Source organism: Ambystoma mexicanum, chromosome 8 (genome assembly GCF_040938575.1).
Source record: "Ambystoma mexicanum isolate Mex_15411 chromosome 8, UKY_AmexF1_1, whole genome shotgun sequence".
In the NCBI taxonomy this organism is placed as follows: domain Eukaryota; kingdom Metazoa; phylum Chordata; class Amphibia; order Caudata; family Ambystomatidae; genus Ambystoma; species Ambystoma mexicanum.
Window position 1 is genome coordinate 1,324,959,322 of NC_090929.1, and position 25,422 is coordinate 1,324,984,743.

The window sequence follows — 25,422 nt, forward strand, 5'->3', positions numbered from 1 at the left end:
TCAAACACCCATCAAATATCCAGAACGCAAAAGTTTGGGTACTGTTTTATTTGTAGAGTTTGTATGTGAAGTTTTGGCTAGGGTATACAGTTAAGATTGTAGAGTTTGTAATAGGACTGCGTTATAAGATATCTATGGAAGTAACTATTTTGGATTGTGGTGTATGATTGTGTATATTTTCTTTGAGATTTAATAGTAAATAAACTACTTTGCCATGAATGGATTTCACTAATTTAGATGGAGGTAATTTTGCTGTTTTTGTTGAAGGCGTAATGACAGCGCGGAGGCGAAGAGAGGCAAAATTAAATTTTGAGGAGTGTGTTGGTGTGCAGAAGTGCTTGGGGAGGGTTGGGCAGTAAGAAATGGGACAAGTACAGTATTCGTTTAGGTGGCAGGTGCCCCTGATGTGTTCGCCATGTCTGCGATCATAGCGGCTGTTCGCGGATATAGTCAATGCACTACTAGCTATTTCACTTTAGTCTGATGTTGGTTTTCGGTTGTTAGTATAGGATTGATTGTAATTAATATCCTCTATAAGAAGCTTACATACCATAGTCAAAATGTTTGGTATTATAGGTGTGTTATGCAACACACACACATGGTTTGGTACTTCAGCGGAGGTACTTTTAAACTTTAGTATTTCTTTTTGTATGTGTTTCATAGAAGGTTGATATTTGTATAGTAGTTGGTAGTTTGTGGTAAAGCTAATGCATTTTGTAAGTGGCTTTCACTTCCAACATATTTTCTCTGTATATGCTCTATTTCTTCGAGTAGCTGTTTGACTGTACCACGTAGAAATGTTTTATTCAAATTGACTAGTGCTAAAGCAGGACTTTTAGCATAGTAGAGTTTATGGACCAAATTTCTACAGTTGCATGATGTGTTGATATCATTTTGATATGATGGAAGGTGGTTTTGCAAATAGGACCTGAAATGCAGGCTAATGAATGTGCTTGTAGTACTGTGTATTTGCGCACTGGACAGGTATCCATATTCTGTAGTAGTTTCATTTTGATTTTGTCTTTGCTTTTTACATACGGATTGAGGAAGTGGAGTAAAGATTTGAAAGATTTTTTAGCAATGTTACACATTGATGTGCAAATTTGCGCACTGGACAGGTATCCATATTCTTAAGTAGTTTAATTTTGATTTTGTCTTTGCTTTTTAAATACTAATTGAGGAAGTGGCGCAAAGATTTGAAAGATGTTTTGGCAATGTTACACATTGATGTGCTCGGCCATTTGTAGACTGGACATTTTGGTTTATTAGAACGGAGAGGTGATTCTGAGTTTTTGGGGATATTTTTGTGAATAGAGTTTCTTGTTTCATAATGGTGTTATTATGTTTTTCATACCCTCGTCCACTGCTAGTTATGGCAATTGGGTGTGTTTGCTTTTGTTTATATGTTTCTTCATGAAAATATGGTTCTGTGGTAGTGGTGTGACTCTATTCACCTCCATAGATGTTTAAGGGGTTATTTTTGTTTATATTCAGTTTATTGAGAAGTTTTTTTGTTGTAATTTAGTAGTTAGTTTTGTTAGTTGTTTCATTCTGTTTAAAACCAAATAAATAACTTCCTTTTCAGAAGGATTGCACTGTTATTGAGAGCGTTTAGGATTTCTTATATATGGTAGGTTTTAAGGGTTGTCTATGATTTCTCTCCTGTTTTTATAAGGTTCTGAAGGAGTCTGTGGTGTACTAGGATTGCACTGTTTCTGAGAGCTTTTGGGATTACTTTTCTATGGTAGGTTTTAAGGGTTGTCCGTGATTTCTCTCGTGTTTTTATAAGGTTTTGTTGGAGTATGTGGCTGGAGATTTTTTGTAAAATATTTTTTTTTATATGGTTAGTTGCTACTATATCAAGATTTATAGGTGCAGTGTTAGTAGTAGTGGTAAGTTAAGTCTTGTTAATTACTTTTTGTTTTGTTTGACATTTTGATAGAGGAGGGAGTTTCTGTACTGGAAGCTTGTTTCATTTCGCGTAATGACTGTATTAGCTGTTTTGTTTGAACTTTTTGTACAAAATCTGGTAGAGATGGATGATTATTTTGGACATTTTTATTTTGATTTGCTCTAATTCTGTGTTGCTTTCTACAGAGTTGCTTTTTGGTAGTTATTCTTTAAGGTTTATTGGAGAAAGAAAAAGTGTGGGTTGGGTTGTTGTGCAGTGTATGCGTGCTTTGTGCATGATTGTCTGAGTATGATGGTAACAATGATTGTGGAGCTGTGTGATTGTGCAATGGGCAGCTATATTAAGTTGGGAAGGTTATTCTTGTATTTGTGCATCTTAGTATACTGGCCTTGAGATGACAATATAAAGTATGCAACTGCTAAGGGGAAGCTGTAATAATACATCTAAAGGGAAAGGGTTAATACACTTCTGTGTTCTACAACAGTAACATGCTAGTGTGTTTGAGTAAAAGTTAGAAAATGATGTAATTATTGTACTTACTTTTTTGTGTGGAAAGAGTAGGTTTCTTTGAAGTCGTTGTTCGTACTTTAGACACTGCTGCTTTTCAGGAGAGTGGTCTTCACTGCAATTGTAAAAGAAAGAAGATAGTGAATATGTGTGTTTATAGCACTTTTGTTAATGTAGACATTTTTTTTGTTGTTGTAGTAGTGTTTTCTTACAAGTGAGCATATTATGCATATGCACTTTCCTTTGTCTATGTGCATTTTGTATATTTGATTTAGAATCTGTTAGTTGAATATGTTTTACAAATGAGTAGAATAGTAAACGTATAGCACACACTTGTTTTCTAACGTTATGTTATTGGATGGTAAGAGGTGGAATAAATAATCATATGCATGTTTTGCTATTTTTACAGGGTAAATGGCAGAGATTGCACAGCAAAGCATGCAATGTATGCATTTGTGAAGGTGTGGGAAATAAAGGAGTACGATTTCATATAGAGGCAGTGGTGTTGTTTGAGCTGGGAGCCTTTGTAATTATATTGTCTTTGTGTGTGCTTGAATGAACATGCATGTACTCACCCTGGCTGCGTGTCATTTTACAACACACTGGACAGTAGTTTTCCTAATTATACTGTTATTTATCCCATCTTGTAATATGAAATATTTTTTTTAGATAGCTCTGTGAGTAAACACAAATTTGGAAAGGAGACAGGTTTGCAATTGATACTTCATTATACCAGATTGGATAAATGAAGTAAGGTCATTTTACAATTTATACAGGGTATGTGGAAGTTACTCTGTTTATATGTATTCTTAGAAGAGATGTACATTTGCAGTGTAGTGACGTGCATTGGGTGTGGGTGCTGCGTGGCAGAATATACCTAATGGTGTGAAGGTTTTTTTACGAAGTGATAGTTTACTATTTGTAAATCCCGTTAGCTTGCAGTTCTTTTTGGTACCATTGACATTCTAACGTGAAAGCATTACTATTATGTATTTACTAAGTGTCTGTATTAGTAAGGTGGTAAGATGCCCACACCGTTAATTTTGCTAGTGACCGAAAGTGGGATAGTACAAACACACGTGTGCAAATTATAGGCCATTAATATATAAGTGCTTTTCATTGGCATCAGGGTCGGCAGCATGGGTGGAGGGGGTTGTAGCAGTGTTTGTTCGGACATTCTCATACAACCACTTTTTGTCAGGGCTCGAGACTTGCTTCTTTCAAAAAGGTTTACGTGAGTTGCTGTGTGAAGAGGAGATGCGATGAGGTGACAGGTGGTGTGGCCTGACTGTGGGAGTTGTTGGGAGAGTGTGAAGTTCGCCAGAGGAACAAAATAAATCTGTACAAATGTTGTCCGCATTGGTGAATGGTAACAAACAATTTATATGTTTTTCAAGAATATTTGTAATTCCACTGTGGTGTGAAGTGCTATCGGTTCCCATTCTGAGTGAAGGTCAGCAGCATTGAATTTTTGTTTCCTAGTTGAGCAAGCACACGCATCGTACATAGTATAAGGTTCAATTGTTTTTTGACCTTGAAACAAAGGGAGGATTGCGAACGGAATCCATGAAGGGAGGGATGTAAGACTTTCAAATATGATAATGTTGACCCTTCAAAAATTGGACAAGGGAACATGTAATTTCATTTTACGAAAATTTGTTGAAGTGAACTGAGTGTGTGTTTTACGCTCACACAATGGAAATGCTGAATATTATGTACATTTTACTTTGGACGATTTTATACACAAACTAGTCAAATTATCATTCAGTGACATTATTGTTGGGGTAAATTGTATTTTTTGTTGTGTGTGGTATATTGCAATGACATGCAATTACAGGTTGTGTGTGTAGTGTGTTGTTTTGTTGTGGGCACATGGGAAGTGCAGCATCGAGATGGGTGTAGTTCAATAGTGGGCTCCCCCAGGTTCACAAACGCGTACTGAACGCTGATATTTAATAAAAATTTGATGTATGTGTTGTTCTTGGTTTTATTTAGCTCTCTGATTGCAGCGTCAGCTTTAGCATCCCATTTTGAGCTGACCATACTCCGTAGCAGTAACTTGTACAGCAAACTCAAGAGTACTTTGCAGGTTTTTTTGTTTGAGTTATCATTGTTTGACGTCCGTGTTTATCAATAGTTGTAACAGGGGCCCAAATTTATGGTTAAAATGATAAACTCTAATAAGATTGGTTACTGAGACACATTTCTGTTATCTTTTTTTAAACAGCTACATCTTAACTTTCTGCGATTGTCATGGATTCCAGATACCAACTGACTTTTTTTTAACCGTCAGTTACAGATTAACTCAGTGGGTGGATCACAGTGACTCTTTTTTGGGATGATCGACATGGGCCCATATGCCTGTACGCCATACTAGCGATAGGGAGCAACTTGATATGGTTTATGGTGGCATAGCGTGAAGATCATGGCAAAGTCTTGCGATTCACAGTGTGTCCAATACGTTCTTATATCAAAAAGAACACTGCATGACTCACGATAAACATTTGTGGATTGAGAAAAAAGAAAACAATTACCTAGTTGTTTGCATATGTAAGTCTCCGGATGTTCTCGGAGTGTTTATTGTGAAATAAAAGTAGTTTAAAATTCTACCGTTTTGCTATTTCATTTAAAAGTATGGTTTCATATTCAAAGTTGTCACGCGCTGTGTTGTGAGATGATGTTTGTTCATATTCCGGGTTTTGCGTCAAGTAGCGTTATGACGTAGGTGATGATTGGGTGAGTTTTACCACACTGTATATTAATGTTCTGGAGATAGGTGGAGCATATCACCAGGTTTGGTGATGGTAGCCTCAGGGGCAGGGCATATGAAATAGTGCCGCCAGGGCAGTCCACCTTGGGCGATGCAGGAATGGATACGATTTATCACAAGATGGCCGCGCCCTGCTGCCTGATTTTGCATGTTTAAAAAAGAGGAACATTACGGAAAGGTGCATAGGAAATGTTTGTACGATTGATCAATGCATGCTTTGAAGTACATGCCCGAACACTTGGGAAAATAATATTTCTGAGTGCACTATTATTTTAATAGATCCATGTTTTGCTTCATTCGTTGCAGATGATTTTCTACGGTCTGTTTCTATATTATTTTTAATGTCTGTATGGTGTGTTTAACAAAATAATTGGAAAGTTTACATTAAGTAATGGGTAATAATTTGTTTATATAAAGAAGTGTGTTGTCTTCCATTAGGAGGGCCATTCTTACACTTGATTGTATGCCCTGCAGGAAGCATCATTGACGCTACTCCCTGCAACAAAAAATGACAACAACAAAACTTGCGTGCAGATGAGCACAGACCCTCTTACTATAGTATTTTAGGGGCGTGATTCAGGGTGGGCTATGTTTAGAATTAATAAACTAGTTACAACTGCAATATCTTCCCGGCAGAATATTCCCACTATACAATGCATTATTCACCAATATAAATATGTTATCCATTCTCTTGAAAACTGGTTATAAAAAGAGGCATGTTAGTATGACTTCAATTCTACAGTTCACTATACACATGTGAATCTTGCACCAACTAAATGTAAGGTTAGTAAGATGGAGAGAGGTAAAAGGTATGGGTAAATCATATTGCTTGGCTATACTGTGATACAAACGTCATTGCAGGTGTTTGATGGGTCCAATGTCGACATACCTTTACAATGCGCAGACATTTACAAAAGGAATGCCACCAAGCTGTTGGTTGAGAGGGTGCACACTGTGAGCCTACTTAGCAGACAACTGAGTATGCTGACATTTTCAAACCAGACAAAGGAGGATTTCTGTGCTATAAAGGTAGTCATTTCAATACATAAATACACACATTCTTCCAATCACTGTATCAGTAACTAGTCTGCCAAACATTGGTTTCAGTCCGATATGCTCCACGCTACATTTAATGGTCGTCTTCCTATTCTGCTGTCTAGTCAGTGCACTTTTGAGCCTTACTTGTATTTCTAAACTCCCTGTCAGTACTTGATGTCCTAGTGCATAGCTGCCATGTGGGCCATTAAGAGCCATTCCTGGCTTTTCTCGTTGCATGATTGGATTTGTAGTTTCATGTTTCCCTTGCCAAGTATGGGCCTACAAATTCCAGCATATAAAGTCAAAAACAAGGACATGCTTGTGTTATCGGACATGATATGGGACCACTTGACAGCTATGCAAATGTCCATCAAAAACTCATGCTGCCGGCAGGTTTTGCGACTGCTCTTCACACTCTGCTATTCCCAGTCATGTGCTTTTAAATGCTCCTGTAGTAGATGTGTTACCACGTGAGGGTTTTTAGGTAAACGAAAGCATGTGTGCGTCCTATATTTTTAAGAAGACTGTTCCTTATTTCTGAGAACACCTCATGGTGCCCACAGTAGTGAGACGTTCAGCAAATGGTTATTTTCTTAAATCCTATCAGTGTAAATTCAGGTTCTTAGGGTTTTCAATTCCTGTTATAAATGCATGATAGTACATATTCTAGAAGGCACAGAGATTTAAGTTAAGTGCTACGAGATGAGTGACTAGGCAGGGTGGGGACACAATCCTGCTCCCCAGACACACGTGTGGTCTGGTGCTACATCCCGAGTTTCCCCACAGCGTTTTAGTCCTATGACACAGGCGTCCCTGGGTGTCTGAAGGTTTAGCATAGGCGCCAGAGTTTTGAAATACGTCAAGCGTATGTTTGTCTGAGACTGTGTGTGTGTGGGCAATGCCGGTCTTTGCATCAGGCCATGTATTTTTGAAATGTCAAAATTAACTTGCAGGATTAAAATGGCTTCTTTTAATCCTGTGTGTTAATTTTGCTTCCCATTCACACCTCGTTCACACTCCCATTCACACCTACTGGTGGTGGCACCCTCTGGAGGCTCGCACATCAGGGAGCCGCCCGCATGGCCTGATGGAAAGACCATTGTTTTTACTTATTTCATCATGTGGAACATTTTCAACCTCCATCATGTATGCTGCACACAAAGCTTATGTTTATACATGAGTAGCTTAGTATACTGGAAATAACTTCATAATAGAATGCTATTTATATCAATGCATTGCTTAATGCACTACGTAGCTCATGATATTTATTCCAATGAACCTTGACACTTTATGTCAACATTATAATAAGAATCCCTTGTACATACTTTTCATGAAAAGTAAATACATATGTGATGTCATCAGTGATGTCATCAAAGACATTTGTGATGTCATCTTTGAAGTCCTTGGTGTTAACCTTAGCAGTGCACGTTGGTGGCACGAGTTATGGTTGCTTAGTTTACCGTACATTGCAAATTTTAGGGTTTTTTCGGTTTTAATTAGAACCATGACGTCCCTTTAACAATGTTTTTTTTACTGATTTTCATAGGTTTTTAGTTGCGCAACTTAACCATGATGTCCCTTTAACAACGTTTTTTTCATTGAAAAAAAGTATATGGCCCACTCCTTTTTTGCAAAGTTTGGTGAGGATTTGTCCAGGGGGGGCAAAGTTATAGGGGGGGGTCCCAAAACTTTTTTTTCCCCCATAGACTGAATGGGAAAACATATTTGCTCGTGCCTACAGCCCAAACCGCTGGACGGATTTTCACCAAATTTGGACCATGAGCAGCGGCTTGGTCCCGAAAGCGTGCTTTTGCAATTTTGGTGAAAATCCGTCCAGTAGTTTTTTTTTAAAATGACCAAAAAGTAGCTCCACGGACAGTGTCCTGATTGGCCGAGCGGCTTACGTCATGTCCGCGGACATGCAGCGTGTTCGCTGAATGGATGGTGTGAAGCGTGAAGTGCGTCAGATTTTCGGTAGCGCCCGCCATCTTGGATTCGCAGACGTCCGCGGACAGCTCGGTGAAAGTTTGTTCAAAATGTGTATTTAGTAGATTGTGTTGGTGTGTAGGAGTGTTTGGGTAGGATGGGAGGGTATGAGATAGGTTAAATGTTGTGCTTTTTTATGTGGTAGACATTCTTTTTGTGTTCGATTTGTCTGCGGACATCACAGGTGTTCTGAAATGTTCTAAATATACTGAATGGGGGGTCTTCGGAGGACTCAATATGTGTCCGTTTTCTTCGCAAGCAAGCTGAAACTGTTCTAAGAACACTTGCGGTGTCCTGAAATGTTCGCAAATAAACAAAATGGGGGTGTTCTGAGGACGCTGTCCATATTGTTCTGTGGCAAGCTGAATGTGTTCTAAGAACACTCGCGGTGTCCTGAAATGTTTGCAAATAAACAAAATGGGGGTGTTCTGAGGAAGCTGTCCGTATTGTTCGTTGTCAAGTTGAAAGTGTTCTAAGAATTCTTGCGTTGTCCTGAAATGTTCGTAGGGGGTGTCCTGAAGACACTGTCCGTATTGTTCTTTGTCAAGTTGATTGTGTTCTAAGAACACTCGTGGTGTCCTAAAATGTTCGTAGGGGGTGTTCTGAAGATGCTGTGCGTATTGTTCATTGTCAAGTTGAAAATGTTCTAAGAACTCTCGCGGTGTCCTGAAATGTTCGTAGGGGGTGTCCTGAAGACGCTGTTTGTATTGTTTGTTGGCAAGTTGAATGAGTTCTCAGAACACACGCGGTGTCCGTATTGTTCTTTGTCAAGTTGAATGTGTTCTAAGAACATTCGCTGTGTCCTAAAATGTTCGTAAATAAACAAAATGGGGGTGTTCTAAGGACGCTGTCCGTATTGTTCTTTGTCAAGTTGAATGTATTCTAAGAACACTCGTGGTGTCCTGAAATGTTCGCAAATAAACAAAATGGGGGTGTTCTGAGGACGTTGTCCGTATTGTTCATTGTCAAGTTGAAAATGTTCTAAGAACACACACGGTGTCCGTATTGTTCTTTGTCAAGTTGAATGTGTTCTAAGAACATTCGCTGTGTCCTAAAATGTTCGTAAATAAACAAAATGGGGGTGTTCTAAGGACGCTGTCCGTATTGTTCTTTGTCAAGTTGAATGTATTCTAAGAACACTTGTGGTGTCCTGAAATGTTCGCAAATAAACAAAATGGGGGTGTTCTGAGGACGGTGTCCGTATTGTTCGATGGTAAGTTGAATGTGTTCAAAGAACACTCATGGTGTCCTCAAATGTTCATAGGGGGTGTCCTGAAGACGCTGTCCGTATTGTTCGTTGACAAGTTGAAAATGTTCTTAGAACTCTTGCAGTGTCCTGCAATGTTCGGAAATAAATAAAATGGGGGTGTGTTCTAAGAACTCATGTGTTGTCCTGAAATGTTCGTAGGGGGTGTCCTGAAGACGCTGTCCGTATTGTTCAATGGCAAGTTGAATGTGTTCTAAGAACACTCGTGGAGTTCTGAAATGTTCGCAAATAAGCAAAATGGGTGTGTTCTGAGGACGCTGTCTGTATTGTTCTGTGGCAAGCTGAATGTGTTCTAAGAGCACTCACGATGTCCTGAAATGTTCTCAAATAAACAAAATGGCGGTGTTCTGAGGACGCTATCCGTATTGTTTGTTGCCAAGTTGAAAATGTTCTAAGAACTCTTGCGGTGTCCTGCAATGTTCGCAAATAAACAAAATGGGGGTGTTCTGAGGAAGCTGTCCGTATTGTTCGTTGTCAAGTTGAAAGTGTTCTAAGAATTCTTGCGTTGTCCTGAAATGTTCGTAGGGGGTGTCCTGAAGACACTGTCCGTATTGTTCTTTGTCAAGTTGATTGTGTTCTAAGAACACTCGTGGTGTCCTAAAATGTTCGTAGGGGGTGTTCTGAAGATGCTGTGCGTATTGTTCATTGTCAAGTTGAAAATGTTCTAAGAACTCTCGCGGTGTCCTGAAATGTTCGTAGGGGGTGTCCTGAAGACGCTGTTTGTATTGTTTGTTGGCAAGTTGAATGAGTTCTCAGAACACACGCGGTGTCCGTATTGTTCTATGTCAAGTTGAATGTGTTCTAAGAACATTCGCTGTGTCCTAAAATGTTCGTAAATAAACAAAATGGGGGTGTTCTAAGGACGCTGTCCGTATTGTTCTTTGTCAAGTTGAATGTATTCTAAGAACACTCGTGGTGTCCTGAAATGTTCGCAAATAAACAAAATGGGGGTGTTCTGAGGACGTTGTCCGTATTGTTCATTGTCAAGTTGAAAATGTTCTAAGAACACACACGGTGTCCGTATTGTTCTTTGTCAAGTTGAATGTGTTCTAAGAACATTCGCTGTGTCCTAAAATGTTCGTAAATAAACAAAATGGGGGTGTTCTAAGGACGCTGTCCGTATTGTTCTTTGTCAAGTTGAATGTATTCTAAGAACACTTGTGGTGTCCTGAAATGTTCGCAAATAAACAAAATGGGGGTGTTCTGAGGACGGTGTCCGTATTGTTCGATGGTAAGTTGAATGTGTTCAAAGAACACTCATGGTGTCCTCAAATGTTCATAGGGGGTGTCCTGAAGACGCTGTCCGTATTATTCGTTGACAAGTTGAAAATGTTCTTAGAACTCTTGCGGTGTCCTGCAATGTTCGGAAATAAATAAAATGGGGGTGTGTTCTAAGAACTCATGTGTTGTCCTGAAATGTTCGTAGGGGGTGTCCTGAAGACGCTGTCCGTATTGTTCAATGGCAAGTTGAATGTGTTCTAAGAACACTCGTGGAGTTCTGAAATGTTCGCAAATAAGCAAAATGGGTGTGTTCTGAGGACGCTGTCTGTATTGTTCTGTGGCAAGCTGAATGTGTTCTAAGAGCACTCACAATGTCCTGAAATGTTCTCAAATAAACAAAATGGCGGTGTTCTGAGGACGCTATCCGTATTGTTTGTTGCCAAGTTGAAAATGTTCTAAGAACTCTCGCGGTGTCCTGAAATGTTCGTAGGGGGTGTCCTGAAGACACTGTTTGTATTGTTCGCTGGCAAGTTGAATGTGTTCTCAGAACACTTGCGGTGTCCTGAAATGTTCGTAGGGGTTGTCCTGAAGAAGCTGTCCGTATAGTTCGTTGACAAGTGGAACATGTTCTAAGAACTCTTGCGGTGTCCTGCAATGTTCGCAAATAAACAAAATGGGGGTGCGTTCTAAGAACTCACGCGTTGTCCTGAAATGTTCGTAGGGGGCATCCTGAAGACGCTGTCCGTATTGTTCAATGGCAAGTTGAATGTGTTCTAAGAACACTCGTGGTGTCCTGAAATGATCGCAAATAAACAAAATGGGGGTGTTCTGAGGACGCTGTCCGTATTGTTCTGTGGCAAGCTAATTGTGTTCTAAGAACACTCGCGGTGTCATGAAATGTTCGCAAATTAACAAAATGGGGGTGTTCTGAGGACTCTGTCTGTATTGTTCTTTGTCAAGTTGATTGTGTTCTAAGAACACTCGTGGTGTCCTAACATGTTCGTAGGGGGTGTCCTGAAGACGCTGTCCATATTGTTCTTTGTCAAGTTGATTGTGTTCTGAGAACACTCGTGATGTCCTAAAATGTTCGTAGGGGGTGTCCTGAAGACGCTGTCCGTATTGTTCGTTGTCAAGTTGAAAATGTTCTAAGAACACTCGTGGTGTCCTGAAATCATCGCAAATAAACAAAATGGGGGTGTTCTGAGGACGCTGTCCGTATTGTTCTGTGGCAAGCTAATTGTGTTCCAAGAACACTCGCGGTGTCATGAAATGTTCGCAAATTAACAAAATGGGGGTGTTCTGAGGACGCTGTTCGTATTGTTCTTTGTCAAGTTGATTGTGTTCTAAGAACACTCGCAGTGTCCTGAAATGTTCGTAGGGGGTAACCTGAAGAAGCTGTCCTTATTGTTCATTGACAAGTTGAACATGTTCTAAGAACTCTTGCGGTGTCCTGCAATGTTCGCAAATAAACAAAATGGGGGTGCGTTCTAAGAACTCACGCGTTGTCCTGAAATGTTCTTAGGGGGCGTCCTGAAGACGCTGCCCGTATTGTTCAATGGCAAGTTGAATGTGTTCTAAGAACACTTGTGGTGTCCTGAAATGATCGCAAATAAACAAAATGGGGGTGTTCTGAGGACGCTGTCCGTATTGTTCTGTGGCAAGCTAATTGTGTTCTAAGAACACTCGCGGTGCCATGAAATGTTCGCAAATTAACAAAATCGGGGTGTTCTGAGGACGCTGTCCGTATTGTTCTTTGTCAAGTTGATTGTGTTCTAAGAACACTTGTGGCGTCCTAACATGTTCGTAGGGGGTGTCCTGAAGACACTGTCTGTATTGTTCGTTGACAAGTTGAACATGTTCTAAGAACACTTGTGGTGTCCTGAAATGTTCTCAAATAAACAAAATGGCGGTGTTCTGAGGACGCTATCCGTATTGTTTGTTGCCAAGTTGAAAATGTTCTAAGAACTCTTGCGCTGTCCTGCAATGTTCGCAAATAAACAAAATGGGGGTGTTCTGAGGAAGCTGTCCGTATTGTTCGTTGTCAAGTTGAAAGTGTTCTAAGAATTCTTGCGTTGTCCTGAAATGTTCGTAGGGGGTGTCCTGAAGACACTGTCCGTATTGTTCTTTGTCAAGTTGATTGTGTTCTAAGAACACTCGTGGTGTCCTAAAATGTTCGTAGGGGGTGTTCTGAAGATGCTGTGCGTATTGTTCATTGTCAAGTTGAAAATGTTCTAAGAACTCTCGCGGTGTCCTGAAATGTTCGTAGGGGGTGTCCTGAAGACGCTGTTTGTATTGTTTGTTGGCAAGTTGAATGAGTTCTCAGAACACACGCGGTGTCCGTATTGTTCTTTGTCAAGTTGAATGTGTTCTAAGAACATTCGCTGTGTCCTAAAATGTTCGTAAATAAACAAAATGGGGGTGTTCTAAGGACGCTGTCCGTATTGTTCTTTGTCAAGTTGAATGTATTCTAAGAACACTCGTGGTGTCCTGAAATGTTCGCAAATAAACAAAATGGGGGTGTTCTGAGGACGTTGTCCGTATTGTTCATTGTCAAGTTGAAAATGTTCTAAGAACACACACGGTGTCCGTATTGTTCTTTGTCATGTTGAATGTGTTCTAAGAACATTCGCTGTGTCCTAAAATGTTCGTAAATAAACAAAATGGGGGTGTTCTAAGGACGCTGTCCGTATTGTTCTTTGTCAAGTTGAATGTATTCTAAGAACACTTGTGGTGTCCTGAAATGTTCGCAAATAAACAAAATGGGGGTGTTCTGAGGACGGTGTCCGTATTGTTCGATGGTAAGTTGAATGTGTTCAAAGAACACTCATGGTGTCCTCAAATGTTCATAGGGGGTGTCCTGAAGACGCTGTCCGTATTGTTCGTTGACAAGTTGAAAATGTTCTTAGAACTCTTGCGGTGTCCTGCAATGTTCGGAAATAAATAAAATGGGGGTGTGTTCTAAGAACTCATGTGTTGTCCTGAAATGTTCGTAGGGGGTGTCCTGAAGACGCTGTCCGTATTGTTCAATGGCAAGTTGAATGTGTTCTAAGAACACTCGTGGAGTTCTGAAATGTTCGCAAATAAGCAAAATGGGTGTGTTCTGAGGACGCTGTCTGTATTGTTCTGTGGCAAGCTGAATGTGTTCTAAGAGCACTCACAATGTCCTGAAATGTTCTCAAATAAACAAAATGGCGGTGTTCTGAGGACGCTATCCGTATTGTTTGTTGCCAAGTTGAAAATGTTCTAAGAACTCTCGCGGTGTCCTGAAATGTTCGTAGGGGGTGTCCTGAAGACACTGTTTGTATTGTTCGCTGGCAAGTTGAATGTGTTCTCAGAACACTTGCGGTGTCCTGAAATGTTCGTAGGGGTTGTCCTGAAGAAGCTGTCCGTATAGTTCGTTGACAAGTGGAACATGTTCTAAGAACTCTTGCGGTGTCCTGCAATGTTCGCAAATAAACAAAATGGGGGTGCGTTCTAAGAACTCACGCGTTGTCCTGAAATGTTCGTAGGGGGCATCCTGAAGACGCTGTCCGTATTGTTCAATGGCAAGTTGAATGTGTTCTAAGAACACTCGTGGTGTCCTGAAATGATCGCAAATAAACAAAATGGGGGTGTTCTGAGGACGCTGTCCGTATTGTTCTGTGGCAAGCTAATTGTGTTCTAAGAACACTCGCGGTGTCATGAAATGTTCGCAAATTAACAAAATGGGGGTGTTCTGAGGACTCTGTCTGTATTGTTCTTTGTCAAGTTGATTGTGTTCTAAGAACACTCGTGGTGTCCTAACATGTTCGTAGGGGGTGTCCTGAAGACGCTGTCCATATTGTTCTTTGTCAAGTTGATTGTGTTCTGAGAACACTCGTGATGTCCTAAAATGTTCGTAGGGGGTGTCCTGAAGACGCTGTCCGTATTGTTCGTTGTCAAGTTGAAAATGTTCTAAGAACACTCGTGGTGTCCTGAAATCATCGCAAATAAACAAAATGGGGGTGTTCTGAGGACGCTGTCCGTATTGTTCTGTGGCAAGCTAATTGTGTTCCAAGAACACTCGCGGTGTCATGAAATGTTCGCAAATTAACAAAATGGGGGTGTTCTGAGGACGCTGTTCGTATTGTTCTTTGTCAAGTTGATTGTGTTCTAAGAACACTCGCAGTGTCCTGAAATGTTCGTAGGGGGTAACCTGAAGAAGCTGTCCGTATTGTTCATTGACAAGTTGAACATGTTCTAAGAACTCTTGCGGTGTCCTGCAATGTTCGCAAATAAACAAAATGGGGGTGCGTTCTAAGAACTCACGCGTTGTCCTGAAATGTTCTTAGGGGGCGTCCTGAAGACGCTGCCCGTATTGTTCAATGGCAAGTTGAATGTGTTCTAAGAACACTTGTGGTGTCCTGAAATGATCGCAAATAAACAAAATGGGGGTGTTCTGAGGACGCTGTCCGTATTGTTCTGTGGCAAGCTAATTGTGTTCTAAGAACACTCGCGGTGCCATGAAATGTTTGCAAATTAACAAAATGGGGGTGTTCTGAGGACGCTGTCCGTATTGTTCTTTGTCAAGTTGATTGTGTTCTAAGAACACTTGTGGCGTCCTAACATGTTCGTAGGGGGTGTCCTGAAGACACTGTCTGTATTGTTCGTTGACAAGTTGAACATGTTCTAAGAACACTTGTGGTGTCCTGAAATGTTTGCAAATAAACAAAATGGGGGTGTTCTGAGGACGCTGTCTGTATTGTTCTTTGTGAAGTTGAATGTGTTCTAAGGACACTCGCAGTGTCCTGAAATGTTCACACATTAACAAAATGGGGGTGTTCTGAGGACGCTGTCCGTATTGTTCTGTGGCAAGCTAATTGTGTTCTAAGAACACTCTCGGTGTCATGAAATGTTCGCAAATTAACAAAATGGGGGTGTTCTGAGGACTCTGTCTGTATTGTTCTTTGTCAAGTTGATTGTGTTCTAAGAACACTTGTGGTGTCCTAACATGTTCGTAGGGGGTGTCCTGAAGACGCTGTCCATATTGTTCTTTGTCAAGTTGATTGTGTTCTAAGAACACTCGTGATGTCCTAAAATGTTCGTAGGGGGTGTCCTGAAGACGCTGTCCGTATTGTTCGTTGTCAAGTTGAAAATGTTCTAAGAACTCTTACGGTGTCCTGCAATGTTCGCAAATAAACAAAATGGGGGTGCGTTCTAAGAACTCACGAGTTGTCCTGAAATGTTCGAAGGGGGCGTCCTGAAGACGCTGTCCGTATTGTTCTTTGTCAAGTTGATTGTGTTCTAAGAACACTCGTGGCGTCCTAACATGTTCGTAGGGGGTGTCCTGAAGACACTGTCCGTATTGTTCGTTGACAAGTTGAACATGTTCTAAGAACACTTGTGGTGTCCTGAAATGTTTGCAAATAAACAAAATGGGGGTGTTCTGAGGACGCTGTCTGTATTGTTCTTTGTGAAGTTGAATGTGTTCTAAGGACACTCGCAGTGTCCTGAAATGTTCACAAATTAACAAAATGGGGGTGTTCTGAGGACGCTGTCCGTATTGTTCTGTGGCAAGCTAATTGTGTTCTAAGAACACTCGCGGTGTCATGAAATGTTCGCAAATTAACAAAATGGGGGTGTTTTGAGGACTCTGTCTGTATTGTTCTTTGTCAAGTTGATTGTGTTCTAAGAACACTTGTGGTGTCCTAACATGTTCGTAGGGGGTGTCCTGAAGACGCTGTCCATATTGTTCTTTGTCAAGTTGATTGTGTTCTAAGAACACTCGTGATGTCCTAAAATGTTCGTAGGGGGTGTCCTGAAGACGCTGTCCGTATTGTTCGTTGTCAAGTTGAAAATGTTCTAAGAAATCTTGCGGTGTCCTGCAATGTTCGCAAATAAACAAAATGGGGGTGCGTTCTAAGAACTCACGAGTTGTCCTGAAATGTTCGAAGGGGGCGTCCTGAAGACGCTGTCCTTATTGTTCAATGGCAAGTTGAATGTGTTCTAAGAACACTGTGGTGTCCTGAAATCATCGCAAATAAACAAAATGGGGGTGTTCTGAGGACGCTGTCCGTATTGTTCTGTGGCAAGCTAATTGTGTTCCAAGAACACTCGCGGTGTCATGAAATGTTCGCAAATTAACAAAATGGGAGTGTTCTGAGGACGCTGTCCGTACTGTTCTTTGTCAAGTTGATTGTGTTCTAAGAACACTCGCAGTGTCCTGAAATGTTCGTAGGGGGTAACCTGAAGAAGCTGTCCATATTGTTCATTGACAAGTTGAACATGTTCTAAGAACTCTTGCGGTGTCCTGCAATGTTCGCAAATAAACAAAATGGGGGTGCGTTCTAAGAACTCACGCGTTGTCCTGAAATGTTCGTAGGGGGCGTCCTGAAGACGCTGTCCGTATTGTTCAATGGCAAGTTGAATGTGTTCTAAGAACACTTGTGGTGTCCTGAAATGATCGCAAATAAACAAAATGGGGGTGTTCTGAGGACGCTGTCCGTATTGTTCTGAGGCAAGCTAATTGTGTTCTAAGAACACTCGCGGTGCCATGAAATCTTTGCAAATTAACAAAATGGGGGTGTTCTGAGGACACTGTCCGTATTGTTCTTTGTCAAGTTGATTGTGTTCTAAGAACACTCGTGGCGTCCTAACATGTTCGTAGGGGGTGTCCTGAAGACACTGTACGTATTGTTGGTTGACAAGTTGATCATGTTCTAAGAACTCTCGCGGTGTTCTGAAATGTTTGCAAATAAACAAAATGGGGGTGTTCTGAGGACGCTGTTTGTATTGTTCTTTGTGAAGTTGAATGTGTTCTAAGGACACTCGCAGTGTCCTGAAATGTTCGCAAATAAACAAAATGGGGGTATTCTGAGGACGCTGTCTGTATTGTTCCTTGTCAAGTTGAAAATGTTCTAAGAACTCTTGTGGTGTCCTGAAATGTTCATAGGGGGTGTCCTGAAGACGCTGTCCGTATTGTTCGTTGACAAGTTGAACATGTTCTAAGAACTCTCGCGGTGTCCTGAAATGTTTGCAAATAAACAAAATGGGGGTGTTCTGAGGACGCTGTCTGTATTGTTCTGTGGCAAGCTGAATGTGTTCTAAGAACACTCGCAGTGTCCTGAAATGTTCGCAAATAAACAAAATGGGGGTGTTCTGAGGACGCTGTCCATATTGTTCGTTATCAAGTTGAAAGTGTTCTAAGAACTCTCGCGTTGTCCTGAAATGTTCATAGAGGGTGTCCTGAAGACTCTCTCCATATTGTTCTTTGTCAAGGTCATTGTGTTCTAAGAACACTCGTGGTTTCCTAAAATGTTCGTAGGGGGTGTCCTGAAGACGCTGTTCGTATTGTTCGCTGGCAAGTTCAATGTGTTCTCAGAACACTTGCCGTGTCCTGAAATGTTCGCAATTAAACAAAATGGGGGTGTGTTCTAAGAACTCAGGCGTTGTCCTGAAATGTTCGTAGGGGGTGTCCCGAAGACGCTGTCCATATTGTTCAATGGCAAGTTGAATGTGTTCTAAGAGCACTCGTGGTGTCCTGAAATGTTAGCAAATAAACAAAATGGGGGAGTTCTGAGGACGCTCTCCGTATTGTTTGTTGTCAAGTTGAAAGGGTTCTAAGAACTCACGCGTTGTCTTGAAATGTACGTAGAGGGTGTCCTGAAGACGCTGTCTGTATTGTGCTTTGTCAAGTTGATTGTGTTCTAAGAACACTCGTGGTGTCCTAAAATGTTCGTAGGTGGTGTCCTGAAGACGCTGTCCGTATTGTTAATTGTCAAGTTGAAAATGTCCTAAGAACTCTCGCGGTGTCCTGAAATGTTCGTAAGGGGTGTCCTGAAGACACTGTTTGTATTGTTCGCTGGCAAGTTGAATGTGTTCTCAGAACACTTGCGGTGTCCTGAAATGTTTGTAGGGGGTGTCCTGAAGAAGCTGTCCGTATAGTTCGTTGACAAGTGGAACATGTTCTAAGAACACTTGTGGTGTCCTGAAATGTTTGCAAATAAACAAAATGGGGGTGTTCTGAGGACGCTGTCTGTATTGTTCTTTGTGAAGTTGAATGTGTTCTAAGGACACTCGCAGTGTCCTGAAATGTTCACAAATTAACAAAATGGGGGTGTTCTGAGGACGCTGTCCGTATTGTTCTGTGGCAAGCTAATTGTGTTCTAAGAACACTCGCGTTGTCATGAAATGTTCGCAAATTAACAAAATGGGGGTGTTCTGAGGACTCTGTCTGTATTGTTCTTTGTCAAGTTGATTGTGTTCTAAGAACACTTGTGGTGTCCTAACATGTTCGTAGGGGGTGTCCTGAAGACGCTGTCCATATTGTTCTTTGTCAAGTTGATTGTGTTCTAAGAACACTCGTGATGTCCTAAAATGTTCGTAGGGGGTGTCCTGAAGACGCTGTCCGTATTGTTCGTTGTCAAGTTGAAAATGTTCTAAGAACTCTTGCGGTGTCCTGCAATGTTCGCAAATAAACAAAATGGGGGTGCGTTCTAAGAACTCACGAGTTGTCCTGAAATGTTCGAAGGGGGCGTCCTGAAGACGCTGTCCGTATTGTTCAATGGCAAGTTGAATGTGTTCTAAGAACACTTGTGGTGTCCTGAAATGTTCATAGGGGGTGTCCTGAAGACGCTGTCCTTATTGTTCAATGGCAAGTTGAATGTGTTCTAAGAACACTCGTGATGTCCTAAAATGTTCGTAGGGGGTGTCCTGAAGACGCTGTCCGTATTGTTCGTTGTCAAGTTGAAAATGTTCTAAGAACTCTTGCGGTGTCCTGCAATGTTCGCAAATAAACAAAATGGGGGTGCGTTCTAAGAACTCACGAGTTGTCCTGAAATGTTCGAAGGGGGCGTCCTGAAGACGCTGTCCGTATTGTTCAATGGCAAGTTGAATGTGTTCTAAGAACACTTGTGGTGTCCTGAAATGTTCATAGGGGGTGTCCTGAAGACGCTGTCCTTATTGTTCAATGGCAAGTTGAATGTGTTCTAAGAACACTCGTGGTGTCCTGAAATCATCGCAAATAAACAAAATGGGGGTGTTCTGAGGACGCTGTCCGTATTGTTCTGTGGCAAGCTAATTGTGTTCCAAGAACACTCGCGGTGTCATGAAATGTTCGCAAATTAACAAAATGGGGGTGTTCTGAGGACGCTGTCCGTATTGTTCTTTGTCGAGTTGATTGTGTTCTAAGAACACTCGCAGTGTCCTGAAATGTTCGTAGGGGGTAACCTGAAGAAGCTGTCCGTATTGTTCATTGACAAGTTGAACATGTTCTAAGAACTCTTGCGGTGTCCTGCAATGTTCGCAAATAAACAAAATGGGGGTGCGTTCTAAGAACTCACGCGTTGTCCTGAAATGTTCGTAGGGGGCGTCCTGAAGACGCTCTCCGTATTGTTCAATGGCAAGTTGAATGTGTTCTAAGAACACTTGTGGTGTCCTGAAATGTTCGCAAATTAACAAAATGGGGGTGTTCTGAGGACGCTGTCCGTATTGTTCTTTGTCAAGTTGATTGTGTTCTAAGAACACTCGTGGCGTCCTAACATGTTCGTAGGGGGTGTCCTGAAGACACTGTCCGTATTGTTGGTTGACAAGTTGAACATGTTCTAAGAACTCTCGCGGTGTCCTGAAATGTTTGCAAATAAACAAAATGGGGGTGTTCTGAGGACGCTGTCTGTATTGTTCTTTGTGAAGTTGAATGTGTTCTAAGGACACTCGCAGTGTCCTGAAATGTTCGCAAATAAACAAAATGGGGGTATTCTGAGGACGCTGTCCGTATTGTTCTTTGTCAAGTTGATTGTGTTCTAAGAACACTCGTGGTGTCCTAAAATGTTCGTAGGGGGTGCCCTGAAGACTCTGTCCGTATTGTTCCTTGTCAAGTTGAAAATGTTCTAAGAACTCTTGTGGTGTCCTGAAATGTTCGTAGGGGGTGTCCTGAAGACGCTGTCCGTATTGTTCGTTGACAAGTTGAACATGTTCTAAGAACTCTCGCGGTGTCCTGAAATGTTTGCAAATAAACAAAATGGGGGTGTTCTGAGGACGCTGTCTGTATTGCTCTGTGGCAAGCTGAATGTGTTCTAAGAACACTCGCAGTGTCCTGAAATGTTCGCAAATAAACAAAATGGGGGTGTTCTGAGGACGCTGTCCATATTGTTCGTTATCAAGTTGAAAGTGTTCTAAGAACTCTCGAGTTGTCCAGAAATGTTCATAGGGGGTGTCCTGAAGACGCTCTCCATATTGTTCTTTGTCAAGGTCATTGTGTTCTAAGAACACTCGTGGTTTCCTAAAATGTTCGTAGGGGGTGTCCTGAAGACGCTGTTCGTATTGTTCGCTGGCAAGTTCAATGTGTTCTCAGAACACTTGCCGTGTCCTGAAATGTTCGCAATCAAACAAAATGGGGGTGTGTTCTAAGAACTCAGGCATTGTCCTGAAATGTTCGTAGGGGGTGTCCCGAAGACGCTGTCCGTATTGTTCAATGGCAAGTTGAATGTGTTCTAAGAGCACTCGTGGTGTCCTGAAATGTTAGCAAATAAACAAAATGGGGGAGTTCTGAGGTAGCTTTCCGTATTGTTCTGTGGCAAGCTGAATGTGTTCTAAGAACACTCGCAGTGTCCTGAAATGTTCTCAAATAAACAAAATATGGGTTTTCTGAGGACGCTCTCCGTATTGTTTGTTGTCAAGTTGAAAGTGTTCTAAGAACTCACGCGTTGTCTTGAAATGTTCGTAGAGGGTGTCCTGAAGACGCTGTCTGTATTGTGCTTTGTCAAGTTGATTGTGTTCTAAGAACACTCGTGGTGTCCTAAAATGTTCGTAGGTGGTGTCCTGAAGAAGCTGTCCGTATAGTTCGTTGACAAGTGGAACATGTTCTAAGAACTCTTGCGGTGTCCTGCAATGTTCGCAAATAAACAAAATGGGGGTGCGTTCTAAGAACTCACGCGTTGTCCTGAAATGTTCGTAGGGGGCGTCCTGAAGACGCTGTCCGTATTGTTCAATGGCAAGTTGAATGTGTTCTAAGAACACTCGTGGTGTCCTGAAATGATCCCAAATAAACAAATTGGGGGTGTTCTGAGGACGCTGTCCGTATTGTTCTGTGGCAAGCTAATTGTGTTCTAAGAACACTCGCGGTGTCATGAAATGTTCGCAAATTAACAAAATGGGGGTGTTCTGAGGACTCTGTCTGTATTGTTCTTTGTCAAGTTGATTGTGTTCTAAGAACACACGTGGTGTCCTAACATGTTCGTAGGGGGTGTCCTGAAGACGCTGTCCATATTGTTTTTTGTCAAGCTGATTGTGTTCTAAGAACACTCGTGATGTCCTAAAATGTTCGTAGGGGGTGTCCTGAAGACGCTGTCCGTATTGTTCGTTGTCAAGTTGAAAATGTTCTAAGAACTCTTGCGGTGTCCTGCAATGTTCGCAAATAAACAAAATGGGGGTGCGCTCTAAGAACTCACGAGTTGTCCTGAAATGTTCGAAGGGGGCGTCCTGAAGACGCTGTCCTTATTGTTCAATGGCAAGTTGAATGTGTTCTAAGAACACTCGTGGTGTCCTGAAATCATCGCAAATAAACAAAATGGGGGTGTTCTGAGGACGCTGTCAGTATTGTTCTGTGGCAAGCTAATTGTGTTCCAAGAACACTCGAGGTGTCATGAAATGTTCGCAAATTAACAAAATGGGGGTGTTCTGAGGACGCTGTCCGTATTGTTCTTTGTCAAGTTGATTGTGTTCTAAGAACACTCGTGGCGTCCTAACATGTTCGTAGGGGGTGTCCTGAAGACACTGTCCATATTGTTCTTTGTCAAGTTGATTGTGTTCTAAGAACACTCGTGGTGTCCTAAAATGTTCGTAGGGGGTGTCCTGAAGACGCTGTCCGTATTGTTCGTTGTCAAGTTGAAAATGTTCCAAGAACTCTTGCGGTGTCCTGAAATGTTCGTAGGGGTGTCCTGAAGACGCTGTTCGTATTGTTCGCTGGCAAGTTGAATGTGTTCTCAGAACACTCGCGGTGTCCTGAAATGTTGGCAAACAAACACAATGGGGGTGTTCCTAGGACGCTATCCGTATTGTTCGTTGTCAAGTTGAAAGTGTTCTAAGAACACACGCGGTGTCCGTATTGTTCTTTGTGAAGTTGAATGTGTTCTAAGGACACTCACTGTGTCCTAAAATGTGCATAAATAAACATAATGGGGGTGTTCTGAGGACGCTGTCCGTATTGTTCTTTGTCAAGTTGATTGTGTTCTAAGAACACTCGTGGTGTCCTAAAATGTTCATAGGGGTGTCCTGAAGACGCTGTCCGTATTGTTCGTTGTCAAGTTGAAAATGTTCTAAGAACTCTTGTGGTGTCCTGAAATGTTCGTAGGGGGTGTCCTGAGGACGCTGTTCATATTGTTCGCTGGCAAGTTGAATGTGTTCTAAGAATTCTCGCAGTGTCTAGAAATGTGTGCAAATAAACAAAATGGGGGTGTGTTCTAAGAACTCATGCATTGTCCTGAAATGTTCGTAGGGGGTGTCCTGAAGACGCTGTCCATATTGTTCATTGTCAAGTTGAAAATGTTCCAAGAACTCTCGCGGTGTCCTGAAATGTTCGCAAATAAACAAAATGGGGGTGTTCTGAGGACGCTGTCCGTATTGTTCTTTGTCAAGTTGATTGTGTTCTAAGAACACTCGTGGTGTCCTAACATGTTCGTAGGGGGTGTCCTGAAGATGCTGTCCATATTGTTCTTTGTCAAGTTGATTGTGTTCTAAGAACACTCGTGGTGTCCTAAAATGTTCGTAGGGGGTGTCCTGAAGACGCTGTCCGTATTGTTCGTTGTCAATTTGAAAATGTTCCAAGAACTCTCGCGGTGTCCTGAAATGTTCGCAAATAAACAAAATGGGGGTGTTCTGAGGACGCTGTCCGTATTGTTCTTTGTCAAGTTGATTGTGTTCTAAGAACACTCGTGGTGTCCTAACATGTTCGTAGGGGGTGTCCTGAAGATGCTGTCCATATTGTTCTTTGTCAAGTTGATTGTGTTCTAAGAACACTCGTGGTGTCCTAAAATGTTCGTAGGGGGTGTCCTGAAGACGCTGTCCGTATTGTTCGTTGTCAATTTGAAAATGTTCCAAGAACTCTCGCGGTGTCCTGAAATGTTCGTAGGGGTGTCCTGAAGACGCTGTTCGTATTGTTCGCTGGCAAGTTGAATGTGTTCTAAGGACACTCGCTGTGTCCTAAAATGTTCGTAAATAAACATAATGGGGGTGTTCTGAGCACGCTGTCCGTATTGTTCTTTGTCAAGTTGAATGTGTTCTAAGAACACTCGTGGTGTCCTGAAATGTTTGCAAATAAGCAAAATGGGTGTGTTCTGAGGTCGCTGTCCGTATTGTTCTGTGGCAAGCTGAATGTGTTCTAAGATCACTCGCGATGTCCTGAAATGTTCTCAAATAAACAAAATGGCGGTGTTCTGAGGACGCTGTCCGTATTGTTTGTTGCCAAGTTGAAAGTGTTCTAAGAACTCTCGCTTTGTCCTGAAATGTTCGTAGGGGGCGTCCTGAAGACGCTCTCCATATTGTTCTTTGTCAAGTGGATTGTGTTGTAAGAACACTCGTGGTGTCCTAAAATGTTCATAGGGGGTGTCCTGAAGACGCTGTCCGTATTGTTCATTGTCAAGTTGAAAATGTTCTAAGAACTCTCACGGTGTCCTGAAATGTTCGTAGGGGGTGTCCTGAAGACGCCGTTCGTATTGTTCGCTGGCAAGTTGAATGTGTTCTCAGAACACTCGCTGTGTCCTGAAATGTTCTCAAATAAACAAAATGGAGGTGTTCTGAGGACGCTGTCCATATTGTGCGTTGTCAAGTTGAAAGTGTTCTAAGAACTCTCGCGTTGTCCTGAAATGTTCGTAGGGGGTGTCCTGAAGACGCTGTCCGTATTGTGCTTTGTCAAGTTGATTGTGTTCTAAGAACACTTGTGGTGTCCTAAAATGTTCGTAGGGGGTGTCCTAAAGATGCAGACCGTAATGTTCGTTGTCAAGTTGAAAATGTTTTAAGAACTCTTGCGGTGTCCTGAAATGTTCTTAGGGGGGGTCCTGAAGACACTGTTTATATTGTTCGCTGGCAAGTTGAATGTGTTCTCAGAACACTCGCGGTGTCCTGAAATGTTCGTAGGGGGTGTCCTGAAGATGCTGTCCGTATTGTTCATTGACAAGTTAAACATGTTCTAAGAACTCTCACGGTGTCCTGCAATGTTTGCAAATAAACAAAATGGGGGTGTTCTGAGGACGCTGTCCGTATTGTTCTGTGGCAAGTTTAATGTGTTCTAAGAACACTCGTGGTGTCCTGAAATGTTCGCAAATAAACAAAATGGGGGTGTTCTGTGGACGCTGTCTGTATTGTTCTGTGGCAAGCTGAATGTGTTCTAAGAACACTTACGATGTCCTGAAATGTTCTCAAATAAACAAAATGGCGGTGTTCTGAGGATGCTGTCCGTATTGATCTTTGTCATGTAGAAAGTGTTCTAAGAACTCTCGCGTTGTCCTGAAATGTTCGTAGGGGGTGTCCTGAAGATGCTCTCTGTGTTGTTCTTTGTCAAGTTTATTGTGTTCTAAGAACACTTGTGGTGTCCTAAAATGTTCGCAGGGGGTGTCCTAAAGATGCAGACCGTAATGTTCGTTGTCAAGTTGAAAATGTTTTAAGAACTCTTGCGGTGTCCTGAAATGTTCTTAGGGGGGGTCCTGAAGACACTGTTTATATTGTTCCCTGGCAAATTGAATGTGTTCTCAGAACACTCGCGGTGTCCTG